Source organism: Equus caballus, chromosome 26 (genome assembly GCF_041296265.1).
Source record: "Equus caballus isolate H_3958 breed thoroughbred chromosome 26, TB-T2T, whole genome shotgun sequence".
In the NCBI taxonomy this organism is placed as follows: Eukaryota; Metazoa; Chordata; class Mammalia; order Perissodactyla; family Equidae; genus Equus; species Equus caballus.
This window is the reverse complement of record NC_091709.1, coordinates 39,112,673-39,125,660: the sequence shown is the minus strand read 5'-3', so window position 1 is coordinate 39,125,660 and position 12,988 is coordinate 39,112,673. Positions and strand designations below refer to the sequence as shown.

The following is a 12,988-nucleotide window of genomic DNA, read 5'->3' as shown; positions in this document are numbered from 1 at the left end:
TTGTCCAAAAGCAATAAGATCTGACCTGATGTCTAAACTGTGGAATGAATGTCACATGGTTCATCTTAGGCCCATGAAAGCCTGGAGGGGGTTGTTCTTCATAGGTCAGCATCTGGGCATGAGGCCATGGCAGTTCTTACTCCGCAGGAAGGGTAGTCTGTGTAGGAATAGCACCAGGGCTGCCTGTCCCTTCATGGTTTAGACTTTCTCCAGCAGCCAGATTACAAACCAAAGTGCAGTTCTCATGTGAAAGTTGGGATGATTATCACAAGGAAATTCAATTCACCAAGCACAGAGCCACGAAATTGCCCAATTCCAGGGGATACTATTCATACAGAAAGAGTGCTGTGGTAGGACTGATCAAACAGCATCATCCTTAACCACAAACGAGGAAACTGCTGTTTAGAATTCATCCCCAAGTCCATGACTTTTAATATAAAGCAGAGAACTTGGATGAACAGCCTGTGCCTGTAGCCCATTATGCCAATGATACTGGAAAAATTGGCAGCAGGTTATTTTCCAATCAATGTCAATGTCCAAGGTCAAGGCTGAAGGGATATGAGCAAATGTGAATTCAACAATCTTGATTAAAGGAGCTTGGAAAATCAGGAACACCAGGCTGGAAGTAGACGTATTGGCAGAGGATTGGAGGTGGAGGATGTTTTAAAGAATTGACAGCAACTGATATTTTTTCATTCCCTCCACCTACTCTTCTAGCTCTTTCCCCTCTCTCCCCTTCCTCTTTTTCCCAGGTGACAGAGACTGCAAATTGGTCCCCCTTTTCTCAATTGTTATAGAACCCCAATTTTTAGTGGGGTTCATGGATTCCTAGCCCCACTACATTTCTCATTCTCCTTTGTAGTTGGGTGAAGCTACATGTTTAAGTTCTGGAATATGAACAGGCATGGGGAGCGCATCTTCTGGCTTCTGCCTTTAAGGGGAAGCACCGTCCTCCTTTCCCTCTCCTCTGGTTAGAATGAGGATGAGATAATGAACTATCTTGGACCTTGCAGATGAGAGAAAGACCCTAAGGATGGCAGGGCAACAAGGTAGAAGAATCTTGGGTCCCTGAGAGCTTGATGTCTCCGTATCAGCCCTGGACTCTATGTACCCAGATCATTATGTGAAATAGAAATAAACTCTTTTTGTTTAAACCACTACTATCTTGAGTCTTCTTGTCATCTCAGCTGTCCCTGTATCCTAACTAATACATTACCCTCTCTTCCCACTTGCCCTCCGTCATACCCTCATCTCCCAACTCCCTTATTCTTTTCTGTCACTTTCTGTGAGACTGTCCAAAGCATAGACCAATGGCTCTCAAGCTTTAGTTTGAGTAAATATTGGTAAAGTGGACCTTCTTAAAATGCAGACACCCAGGCTGTGCCTCTAGAGATTGTGGTTTAGGGCATCTTAGATGGAGTGTAAGAATATGTATTTTTAGTAAGACTCTCAGGTGATTTAGATGGAGGTGGTCCATGGGCTACATTTGGAGAAGCATTGGTATAGCTTCTATGCCTAGCATGGAATAGATGCTCAGAAAGGCACTCGAGAGAGTAGGTTGCAGTAACTCAGTCGTGTCTGCTAATGCTTCCCACGGATTGAATCTACATGATACTTAAACAACTACTCCATTGACTCATCTGCCTTGAAAGTATCAGAGAACATGACGGTTTAAACAACAGCAACTATCAAATCAGTTATTTGGCACAATGTAGAAAAAAACCCTGGTTGACCCAATTTTTCAATTTCCAACCTTTATATAACTTTAGAATATAGATTTTCATTGTTGGTGCTTTGTTTTTGAGGAGTGAAGTTTGTTGAAGAGTCATATGCTTTCTGAAGTTTTCAACTATTCATTCTTGAATGACAATAATTATGAAGCTAAGTGAATAGCTTTAGTTAATTAAAATAATTCATAAACAGTTGAGTTCTTCTTATGTGATAAGCTTTGTGCTAGGCATGAGGGATAAAAAGATGAACAGAGCACAGTCCTGCCTTCAAATTTCACACAGTCGGCTTGGGGGAGGCCGATGAACAATAGCCTGACCAATACCAAACAGTGTGAGAAGTTCGCTAATAGAGACATGCACAGGGACCTAGGGGCCAGACAAGGTGACTTGACTTAGCCTGAGGACATCAGAGATGGCTTCCCTTAGGAAAAGGCCACTGAGCTGGGCGGAAGTTAGGCAGGCAGAGAAGGTGGTCAGTTGGTGGGAAGGAAAGGATACTCGGGCCAGAGAAGGCAGCATGTGTCAAGTCATAGGAAGAATACTTGTTGGAGCCAGTGGGAAAAAGGATGGCAGGGTGAAAGGACCTGATTCATGAGGAGTGTGGAATTTAACTTGAAGTGTTGAGGCATTGTTGGAAGATATTAATCAGAGAAGCAAAATCACTAGTTATCAATCACAGTTCATCATGCTGGCAGTGTGTGGAGGAGGAACTGGAAGGGAATAAGACTGAAGACAAGGATACGAGGTAGAACGTCATAACTAAGACAGTGGCTGTGGAAGAAGGAGAAGAGTGTGAGATACTTAAGTGGAAGAGACAGAGCTAAGAGACTGGGATATAATGAGGAGAGGGAGAGTCTGGGATTACGTATAATTTCTGTTTTAGGCAACTGGTTGAGTGGCTCTGCCATTCACTGAGGAAGCAAGTAGGAGAGGCTGAAGAGGTTTGAATTGAGGGTGGGGAGGGGGGAAAAGTTAATGGGTTTATACTTAGACACGTTGAATTGGAGGAGCCTATAGGTTATCTAGAAGTGAATTTGGCGATGACTCTGATACCCAGGCAGGAAGTTTTTGTCTCAAGACATAGTTTTTGGAGTTATAAGCATACAGGAGGTAGCCAAATATGTGTACATGAAGGGCTCTCCCAGGAAGAGTGTGTAATAAGAGTCAAGCAGAGGACCAAAGAGGGAAGTCCACACAAATTAAACACGAGACCGTCCAAAGCTAATGATGTCTTCACCCAGAGACTTGCTCACATCCAGTCTGCAAAGCATTCACCTCCTCTGTAAAAGAAAAGGTCCTTTTCTTTTACTTGTGATGATTGACAACATCGCTTTTGAGTCAATATTATGCGAAAGAGAAAAATTAAATTGGTAAAAATACAGTTTTTCCCCCAGTTGTCTGTCATTTAAAAATAGTAAAAGAAAACCAAAGAATTTACTTGAGGGTTACGATGAAAAACCTCTGTTTTATCTGTGGTTTAGATCAAATGTTGAAGCTGATTTTCTTCCTATTGTGAATTGTTGGCAGTAGTTAGTCTTTGGTTTAGCATATTTCTTTCATTTAGATATTTCTTCATGCTGCCTAAAAGAGGGATTTACCAATGAATATTTTAAAAAACTGAATGGTAAATGAATAATCTTTTTAACTTGGAGCACGTATTGAAGTCATACACTAAAAATTCCTTACAAAGAGTTCAAATCTCAGGATTGTGAATTTTCTTCTATTTCAGAATTGTTTGCCTCTTACTGTCTTTGGGAGGCAAGAAAAGTATTATATGTGAATATCTGTGCATATTTTTGAGATATTCTGCAGCGAATGTAGCATATCAAATTATGTTCTTAATTTGTCTGTGTAAGGAAAATGGGGATTTTAGTTCATTCACCTCTAGGTTACAGGGTTTCTCAGGGCAGTTCACATAACCATTTGCTTTAAACCACTCAGGTGGGATTTCCAAATATGGCAGAGATTTATCCCTGCCCAGACCAAGTCAGTCAGAATTTCCGGGTGAAGACAGCTACCTGTACTTTAGCCCCTCAGATTATCCTTGTGCTCACCTGGAGGCTGAGAACCACTGTGTTAGAGAGTGGTTCCAGGAATAAATGAGGCCTCCATGCTGAGGCAACAGAGCTATCCATGGAATCGAGACAGGTATTTGCAACATCACTCAATAGAAGAACAAGAATCATAATCTTCTTCATTGCAACAGTACATCCTGGAACTGTAGGACAGAAGAGTAATCACTGTAGGGCAGCTGTGTAGACTTTACTCTTGAACTTGCAACTATACTTTAGTCTACATTAGTCATTATTTGTTTGATGTCTCTATGTCCATGTAGAGTCTAAGCTCTGGGAGGGCAGGGACCGGTTCTGCATTGTTTAGAGCCGTGTTTCATGGAGCTTTGTCCACAATTAATACTCAATTTGCCCTTATTTACTGATAGACAGGAAAGCTATCTTGTTAGCTTGAGGCAAGAATTGTAGATGATCCTGTACCCACACTTGTCCCTGTTCACACACAAGCATACACTCCTCACACATATCTTGCAATGCCACAAGACTAGTTTCAAGGGACAATGAAGACACTTCTTGTCCTTGGCTACTGATATCAGAATGACTCCAGTAGGACTACATGATGAGCTTTATTCTGCTCAGAGCCAAGAGGAAAGCCAACTTGGCAGGAGTGTGCATGGGCACAGTTCTCATTTCCAGATGGAGCAGTTTGGGGTATACCTATCTGTTTCAGGTGTGACTCCAGGAAGGAATGAGTTTACTGTGAACCAGGGTGGCTCCCCCTGAGAAACTGTTCCAAGAGCTGATGTCCAACTGGATGTGAGCTCTCTTGTTCTTGATTCCCCCAGGACTTTGCTACTTTCTTTGGTGTTTGCCAGTCTACTGTATTTTAATTGTCTTATTTGCCTTATTAAATTATAAGTTCTCTGAGGGCAAAACCTTCCCCAAGGTTACAGAACTGTAGCTAGGTCTTGAACTCTGATTTTATAGCTCCAAGACCCTCCTTGCATCAAATCATCACCTAACACAATGCTAAGTTATTGTTCATTATTGTTATCTCAATGGGAATGGTATCAGACAGATTTTGAACAGGTAAGTAGTTGATATCAGGTCAATTGAGAATGGGAAACAGTATAGAACATTTTTACTTGGAAAAAGGGGAAAGAAAGGTCTAGAGAGCAGGGCTTGGTTAGTGAGGATGATATTGGGGAAAGGCAACCATGTGAGAGGAGTTTCAGAGGCAGCAAAGGCCAACATGTAGACAATGGATGTCTTGATGGGGAATTACCACTGTGTAGTACGGACATGAGAAGACATTGGGAACCCAGCTTGGGAAAAGAGAAGGAAAACTCCACTATTTCAAAGTTGACTTCTTTTAATTTTCTTGTTGCAAAGAGGGTATCTGGGCCAGTTAAAGACTACAAGTGCACAAGAATCTTTTTCTAAGGTGGGATTTGGGAGGCAGAATTAACAGATGCTCCACAACAAACAGACCAACTACTTTAAGCCAGTACTTTTCTGTCTGGTATTTATGGCCAACAGCTTGCTCATATGTGTTGACCATGCCTAACTTTTTATTGAAAATATGAATAATTAGAGAAGTAGTGACAACTTGAAATGTTTTCTGAGGGCTATCTATTTATGTCAAGATGGTGGAATGAAATGCAAAGCAAATTAATATTTAATATTACATTTAATTTAATATTTTAATTTAATGTTAAACTTTAATATTGTAATATCTTGATATTCTGTACTACTGCTAACTTTAGCAAAATGAATACAATCCTTCAAAATTTAGAGAGAATGAACAAACATAGTCAAACACAAAATTCCATGAAGTTGGAGTATGTGCCAACTTGACTGATAAATTAGGCTTTAACTGGATGATAGTACTAAGTTTCTCTGGTTGAGGTTTAATCTGTGCCATATGTGATTCTGTGAACTGGATAAAGTGTTATCTAATGTGGAGATTCTCAAATGTTACCATACTTAAGAATCACCTGCAGAGCTTCTTAAAACGCCAATTCCTACACCCCACCCCCTAGATATTCTGATTTGATAGGTCTAAGGTGAGGCCCAGAATCTGCATTTTCAACAAACTGCAAGGAGATGCTGACGCTGTTCATCTGTGGAACCCCTTTGAGCAGCAAGGGTGTAATAGAATTGGAAAATGAAGTTTCAAAGGAATAGAAGCTGGATGCATGTTTCTTAGTCAAACTTCTCACCACTAAACCAACGAGTATGATGATCATTAAATTAATTCTACTTTTAATAAAGTTTTTCCTAACAAAGAGAAGATAATGAAGTCCTATCAAATATCTTTAGAGGACAACTTGGCATTGACTTTGACATCTTAAAATTTTAATTTTATTGATTCTCCATTTTATTAAATAAATGTTCCTTTAGCTTGCTTGAGCTGGGGGGGAAATGAATTTTCAGTGCACTTTTACTGCCCATCTCTTGCCTGTTTGTTGGAGTGCAGAAAACATATTTAAACCAAATGGACAAAAAGAATCATCATACCAAAGGGGATGAACAAGAGTTACATTGTCAATTTTATTAAACAAAGAAAAGTAAAATTGTATTTGGTTAGCATTTGACAGGGTTACCGTGATGGTTAATTTTATATGTCAATTTGACTTGGGCCATGAGGTGATATTAGTTCAAATATTATTCTGGGTGTTTTGCTGAGGTGTTTTTTTTATGAGGTTAACATTTAAACTGATAGACTGTGTAAGGCAGATTGCTCTCCCTAATGTGGGTGGGCTTCATCCAATCAGGTGAAGGCTTGAATAGAAAAAGGCTGACCTCCCCTGAGCAGGAGAGAATTCCTCCTGCCTGATGGCCTTGGAGCTGGGATATTGGCTCTTTCCTGCCTCTTGAGCTGAAACACTGGCTCTTCTGGGTCTCACACCGGTTGGCCTTCAGAGTAGAACTACATCCTCAGCTCTCCCGGGTCTCTGACCTTTGGACTTGGACTGGAATTACATCCCATTGGCTCTACTGGGTGTCCAGCTTGCTGACTTATCCTCAAGATCTTGAGACTGTCAGCCTCCATAATTGTGTGAGCCAGTTCCTTTTATTCTCTCCTTCTCTCTCTCTCTTTTCTTTTCTCTCTCTCTCCTATTGGTTCTGTTTCTCTGGATAACCCTGACTAACACAGTTACATTATAGCTTTTTCTCGCTCTTGTTTTGTCTTGTCTTTTTTTTAAATATGCTGTAATTTCTATGGTGTTTGGAAAGGTGGGTTGTTTGAGGCCCTATTTGCATCGTGTTTCATGCCTCAGAAACTTTTTGTATATCAGATTTCACACAGAGGACAAGAATGAGATACAACTGGTACATATCAGAGTTAGCGCAGCCTAGTGCAAATCAGAGCCCAGAGCGTGGTTTGGAGCATCACACAAGCTACTTTGTCATCTCCCTTGAAAGCTCATCTACGCAGGGTATCATCTCACAGACCTTTCGTCAAGGCACGGGAAAGACAGAGAAGGGCAGGGGAAGGATGAAGACCCAGCGGGAGGTGTGTCTGTCACTGAGCATTCATAGCTATATCATGCATGGGTTGTCTGTCCATTGTGGTGTTTTTTGGCTCAGGAGTCATCTTCCAAGAACCCTTCATCAAGACAAAGATGGGAAGTTTCCATAGCCCACTCTGGTCTTGGAAAGCCATCATGTTTCACTTTTAAAATAATAGTCCCCTTGAGTGATTATTACTTTTGTTGTTAGTGCCATCGAGTGAATTCTGACTCCTAGAGCCCCTGTGTACAGCAGAGCAAACCCTGCCCAGTCCTTTTGTGCCATCCTCTCACTTTCTGGGGCTGTATCAGACAATGCCCCACTACTATTCATAGGGTTTTCATGGCTAATTATTTTGGAAGTGGTGGCCAGGTCCTTCTTCCTAGTGTATTTTGGTCTAGAAGCTCCACTGAAACCTGTCCACCATGGGTGACCCTGCTGGTATTTGAAATCCTGGTGACATAGCTTTCAGCATCACAGAAACACCCAGCTGCCACAGTATGACAACCAATAGGTGAGTGGTGTGGTTCTCTGATGGGGAAGCAAATCCAGCCTTCAGTGGTGAGAGCTCTGAATCATAACCACTGGACCACCAGGCCTGGCTGATGATTACTTTAGTCTTCTTGAAAAGAGCATTGGCTTGAAAAAGTTGTGGCCTCATCACCAGCATGGAATATAAACATGTACACAGAATCTTGTACGAAGCACACATGGGAAAAGTCATATTTTTCCTTTTCTTAAAAATACTGACTTCATTAGTAAAATAGAGATGTTTTCTTCATTGCAAGAAAAAATAATCCTTTCAGCTGAAAATGGGAAAGAATTTACTAAGTTTGAAAAACTAAAAATAGTTCCTGGCTGGTCTTATTCCTGTCCTCTGTATTTAGAGGAATTTACTCCTGATACTATTATTACAGGAAATTCCAAAAGCATGAACATTTTCTGGTATTTTCACGAAAACAAGTGTTTATGTTTGGTTTAATTTAGACATGGAGGAAAACAGTTTTGCTTTGTATGCATTGAAGAGTCTAGCGGATGCCATGACAATGTGATTTTATGTAAAATGTAGGTAATGAAAGCATTTAAGAATTCATACAAGAATGATAGGGTATCAACTTACATAAAATGTCTCTCAAACTCTATTTAAGTCCATTACAAACAGTGGTTCTTAACACAAATGCAACTTGCCCACTTACACTGTCAAGATTATTGCTAGAGGGAATGGATGTTGATATTTTTCTCCAGTATCAGCTTTTAGGTCATTATAAAAATGATCAGTGGTTAATAATTATGAACGGGTCTGATTACTAGGAGAAGTCCAGGTACTTGGGGCAGCTCCGTAAGTAAAGAGATTGAAGAGTGATGAAATATTCAGATGCCTTAGTTTCAGAGGCCAAAGTTTGCTTAGTAGCATCTCTCTTGCTCCTGGTCTCAGCCTCTCTTTCATCTGTTCTATCAATTCTGGAGCATGGGAACCCATCCTCAGGTGTGTCAGTGTTGTACGTATGTAAGACAAGGATGAAGATATCAAAAATGTTGATCTCCAGTTTAGAAAGTCCTTGGACCACAACTCTGAATTTCTGAGTTTACTGTGAACTTCTAAAGTCCTATAAAAATGCCATCTTGGTTTATAGCTAGCATTTTTACTACACTGTGAGTTTCCGGAGAGGAGAGCTATACAGTGAAGAATACCCTTTGCATGCCCAAGTGTTCAGTTCTTGTGAGTTTTATACGATCACCGCTAAGGATCATGTCAATAACTCACTGAAGCAAGTTGAAAGAAGCTCTATTCACAGAATAAACTCATGATATTTGCCTCAACATGTTCCTTAACTCTGTTTTAGAAGCCCGCTGAACATGTGTATTCATCAGAGCCCCAGATGCCACAGGTAACTGTATAAAAATTTTATCTAACAATTTTGACTTAAATGTACATTGGACAATGCCTTTGTACTGTCAGGCCTCATTAATTTTTTTGCATCAAAGAAAATAATTATTGAGAAATTTGGTATTGCTCTGCTAAAGTGGATATCTACTGAATATCCCCAATCCAATTCTTTCCTCTAATATGGTAATCTGTTATCTGTATTCAATTATCTGGAAGGTGAAAGTTACTGGGCAGCCCAATGGAAAATTTTAAGTCCGTTCACTCTGGGTCTGCTGTCTTTTCAGATCAATCTTTCTGCTAATGACAACCAATACTTTCATATGTGATTACAGCCCTGCTCCATCTTTTCATGAGCCGAGACTCTTTGGAATCATATGTATTGATCTTTTTAATAGAAGTCAGGAAAAATAAAATTACTCTGGCTTCTTACGGCAAAACGATGATAAATGAGAACTTAGAAACTTATTGGAGAAATTTTTTCTGCCTTGGATTATTTTAATCACTAAAAATGATTGTCTTTTTAATAATATTTGCTTTCCATTATGCACATTTGCAGTAAAGCCAAAAATTGTTTCTGTATTGCTTTGTGAAACCACAGTGAGGCAGGGGCCTGTCAGTATTCCCGTACCTGCTGGTGAGCAGGTACCGCAAACAGGAGGCAAAGAACCAGCTCCAGAGTCTTTGCAGGAATCTCAAGTTGAGTTTCTGTAGGGCACTTTCAAAGAAAGAGAACTCACTGAACTATGTATTTTTTTAAAAACATTTTTAAAAGGTCATTGTTAATACTATTGCCTTAGAAGCAAGATTATATTTCTTTTATCATCCCTCCTCTTTTCTGATTATTTCCAGAAATAATACTTCTCCTTGGCCAAGACTGATTATTTCCCAAGTGGGTTTTCTCTATTGTTTAAGATAAAGTGTATGTAACTCCTTCCCTGTGGCTTGGTTGCTTTGTCTGTGTGTCTGGTAGCTGCAGGTGGTGCCATTGGTGATAACTGGGAATCAAGCTTCTGGGGTCATGGTTATGTCACCTTATCTCAGAAACCTAGAAGCATAGGACTCATTTGGGCTCTCATTTTGGAATCAGAGCTTTCCGTTTTACATTTAAATTAAGTCCCCAGTTCCCAACTTAAGACTGGATTGTTTCCGTGGCTTTGGAGGAACACATGGCCAACACAGATCAGAGTCAATGCTGCTACACACAAAGATCAGATCTTTCTTGGTATGAAGAAATGGATGAAATATTGCAGATGTCAGGCCAAAGTACAGCCTTGGTTTGCTTTGTTTGGCCCTAAGAGATCTATCTGTCAGAAGGAAAACCTGTCCCACTGGGATGCCATGTAAACAGCCTCCACGGTCCACTGGCATTGTTTCACCTTGATGCAGAGATGAATCTCTTCCTCTCTGTCTCCCTCCTACCTAAACACGACAAAAGGAAATATCTCATTCAGGAAACAAATTATATTCACTGAGCTTGTCATTTAACTTGATTTAATCCAATTCCTTGAAGATTTGACGGGAGTGTACTATGGGCCAGGCAATGGGAATCTAGGAGTGAACAGAGGAGACATGTTTCCAGATTGTGTGTATAGAGCTAATGGTCATCCAAGGAAGCTGGTCGCCAAACCTCCTTACAAGCCTGGGGAGTGTTGCTAAGCCCCCTCCCAGCGCACAGTGACGCTGGCGGAGGTGTAGAGTCTGATCTGAGGTTGGCGGAAGGTTATATTGAGAACTGAAGAACTAGAATAAGGCAGATGCAAATTGGAGAGGATAAGTGGAGAAAGGACATTCTAGGCTGAGAAAACTGCTTGTATGGAAGCTGGCATTTGATGGGACGTCTTTGTGAGAAACTGAAATTGTCCCAGCGTGGCTGCAATACAGAAAGAGCACAGCAACTGGGTGATTGTTTCCTAATGTCACCTGGGAGGACAGCTGGCCTCTGAGTTTAAATTTACTCACACATGCAGACACTGATGATTCTAAGGCCGACTTTGGCCTTCAACTGTTGAATGAACCATGTGTGTGGTGTTGCCTTTGTCTAGACTACTCAACTTTCGCCACTTTGCTATCTCTGTCTAAAAGGCAGTGTTTGTACAATTATTTCCATGTTTCTAGAGTTTTGGCTTTAATTTATAAATATGAGTGGAAGATATTGGAACTCCAATGCTGATATATGTGATAAGAAGTGTAGGTTTTTAAAGAATTCATAAAATTGGAGGAAAAATGGCAACTTTTGTGGTGAATTATCCTTAGGTGTGCATTACTTTGTTCTTTTTTTTTTTTTTTTTTTTGGTGAGGAAGATTGGCTCTGAGCTAACATCTGTTGCCAATTTTCCTCTTTTTTTTTTTTCCTCCCCAAAGCCCCAGTACATAGTTGTATATCCTAGTTGTGTGTCCTTCCAGCTCTTCTGTGTGGGACCACCCCTCAGCATGGCTTGACGAGAGGTGCTAGGTCTACGCCCAGGATCCCAACCAGCAAACCCCAGGCCACCAAAATGGAGCATGCAAACTTAACCACTACGCCACCAGGCAGGCCCAGGCATGCATTACTTTTAAGCTTGCCAATTGTGTATTCACGTGTGAAAAGCAGACAAAATATTAAGAGCCTTGAAATACCAGAAATATACCTATGAAGAGTATGAGAATGTTTAAAGGTAAGGTATAATAAGTAGGACTTTTTATTGTATATCTCTCTGGGAGTCCTCTCATTAGGAAGAATATATTATTTAAGTTGTACTCAACTGTACTTGCTTTATTCGTATGAAAGTAGAGGACTGCCTTATTTTTTTTTCTCAGAGAGTTTGTAAAAGATGGTTAGAAATCACAGATTCAAAATTTGGTAGCTTACATATCAAGTCTTAGTTCTGCACATTAGATGAAACAGTGGAATAATGTGAAATAGCAATTGTAAACGTCTGTTTGTACCCACCTTGTTGATACTTTTGAAGATGCCATTAACTCTTCAGATTTCCAAAATCTAGATCTTGCTATGCGGAAGAGGCAACAGCTCTTGGTAACGGTAAACATTATAAAGCTCGATAACAATTTGGACAATTGGAAATAGGTTGATAGCAAGATAGGACTAAGTATGGAGAGAAAAAATCAGAAGAAAGAATAATGGAATCTTTAAGTTTACTGAATTAGGAATTTTTCAGATCCATTGAGGTAAATTCTGTAAACAAATTTTGTCGTATAGTTATTCAAAGAGCAATAGAGGACTATTGTGCTTTGGCTTGTGCTCAACTGTCCATGGAAGGTTTAAAGAGCTTCCAACACCAGAGTGCACACTGACTTCAAGAGCTTTCAGCAACCGACTCCTCCGTTTTACATGCCCCCCTTCCATTAGTCCTTCTTGAGGTCGTTTCAGTTCAAGCCAATCTGTGACTTGATCCTCTACAGACTACAGTGGTTGCCTTAAGAAGATTCCAAAATCTTGGATAACATCAAACTCCTTTTGTGGGCTGAAGATTCAGCAGGTAGAGTATGGACTCCAGCTTACCAAGATTTTCGTTCATAATTAACAAGCTAAGATATGTACAAGGAGTACAAGGGAGAAGTACAAGGAGGAGTATTGTCTCCCTCTGCCATCTAAGGTTCACTAGAGCATTTCCAATTCCCCTCTTCCTAGTGAGATCTGCTGGGAATTTATTTCTGGTTTGGCCTTCTCTTCCTCTGTTGAAAACATTGAGGGCTCTGTCATCACTTTGGTTGCAATTCCTTCAATACCCAGTGTAGCCTAAGACGGCCTTTAATTTCCCACAACTCAAGCTTGCAGAAGAACATTGTGGGTCATTTTCCTTGGCTGGTTTTGCCCACTGCCTCTGATTTGCTACTCTGCCTTG

General features: G+C 40.4%; 1 long non-coding RNA gene across 4 annotated transcripts in view; it reads left to right on the top strand.

Annotated features, from left to right (window-relative positions):
* The window catches only part of LOC106782638 (uncharacterized), a 150,187-nt gene that overhangs the window by 107,302 nt on the left and 29,897 nt on the right, over positions 1-12,988 (top strand). The window contains exon 4 of one of the 4 annotated variants that reach the window (XR_011432851.1): positions 9,103-9,147. The exons of the other annotated variants lie outside the window; for them this stretch is intronic. This is a non-coding gene — a long non-coding RNA (uncharacterized lncRNA). The remainder of the gene's footprint in view (positions 1-9,102; positions 9,148-12,988) is intronic. 4 annotated transcript variants of the gene reach the window in all.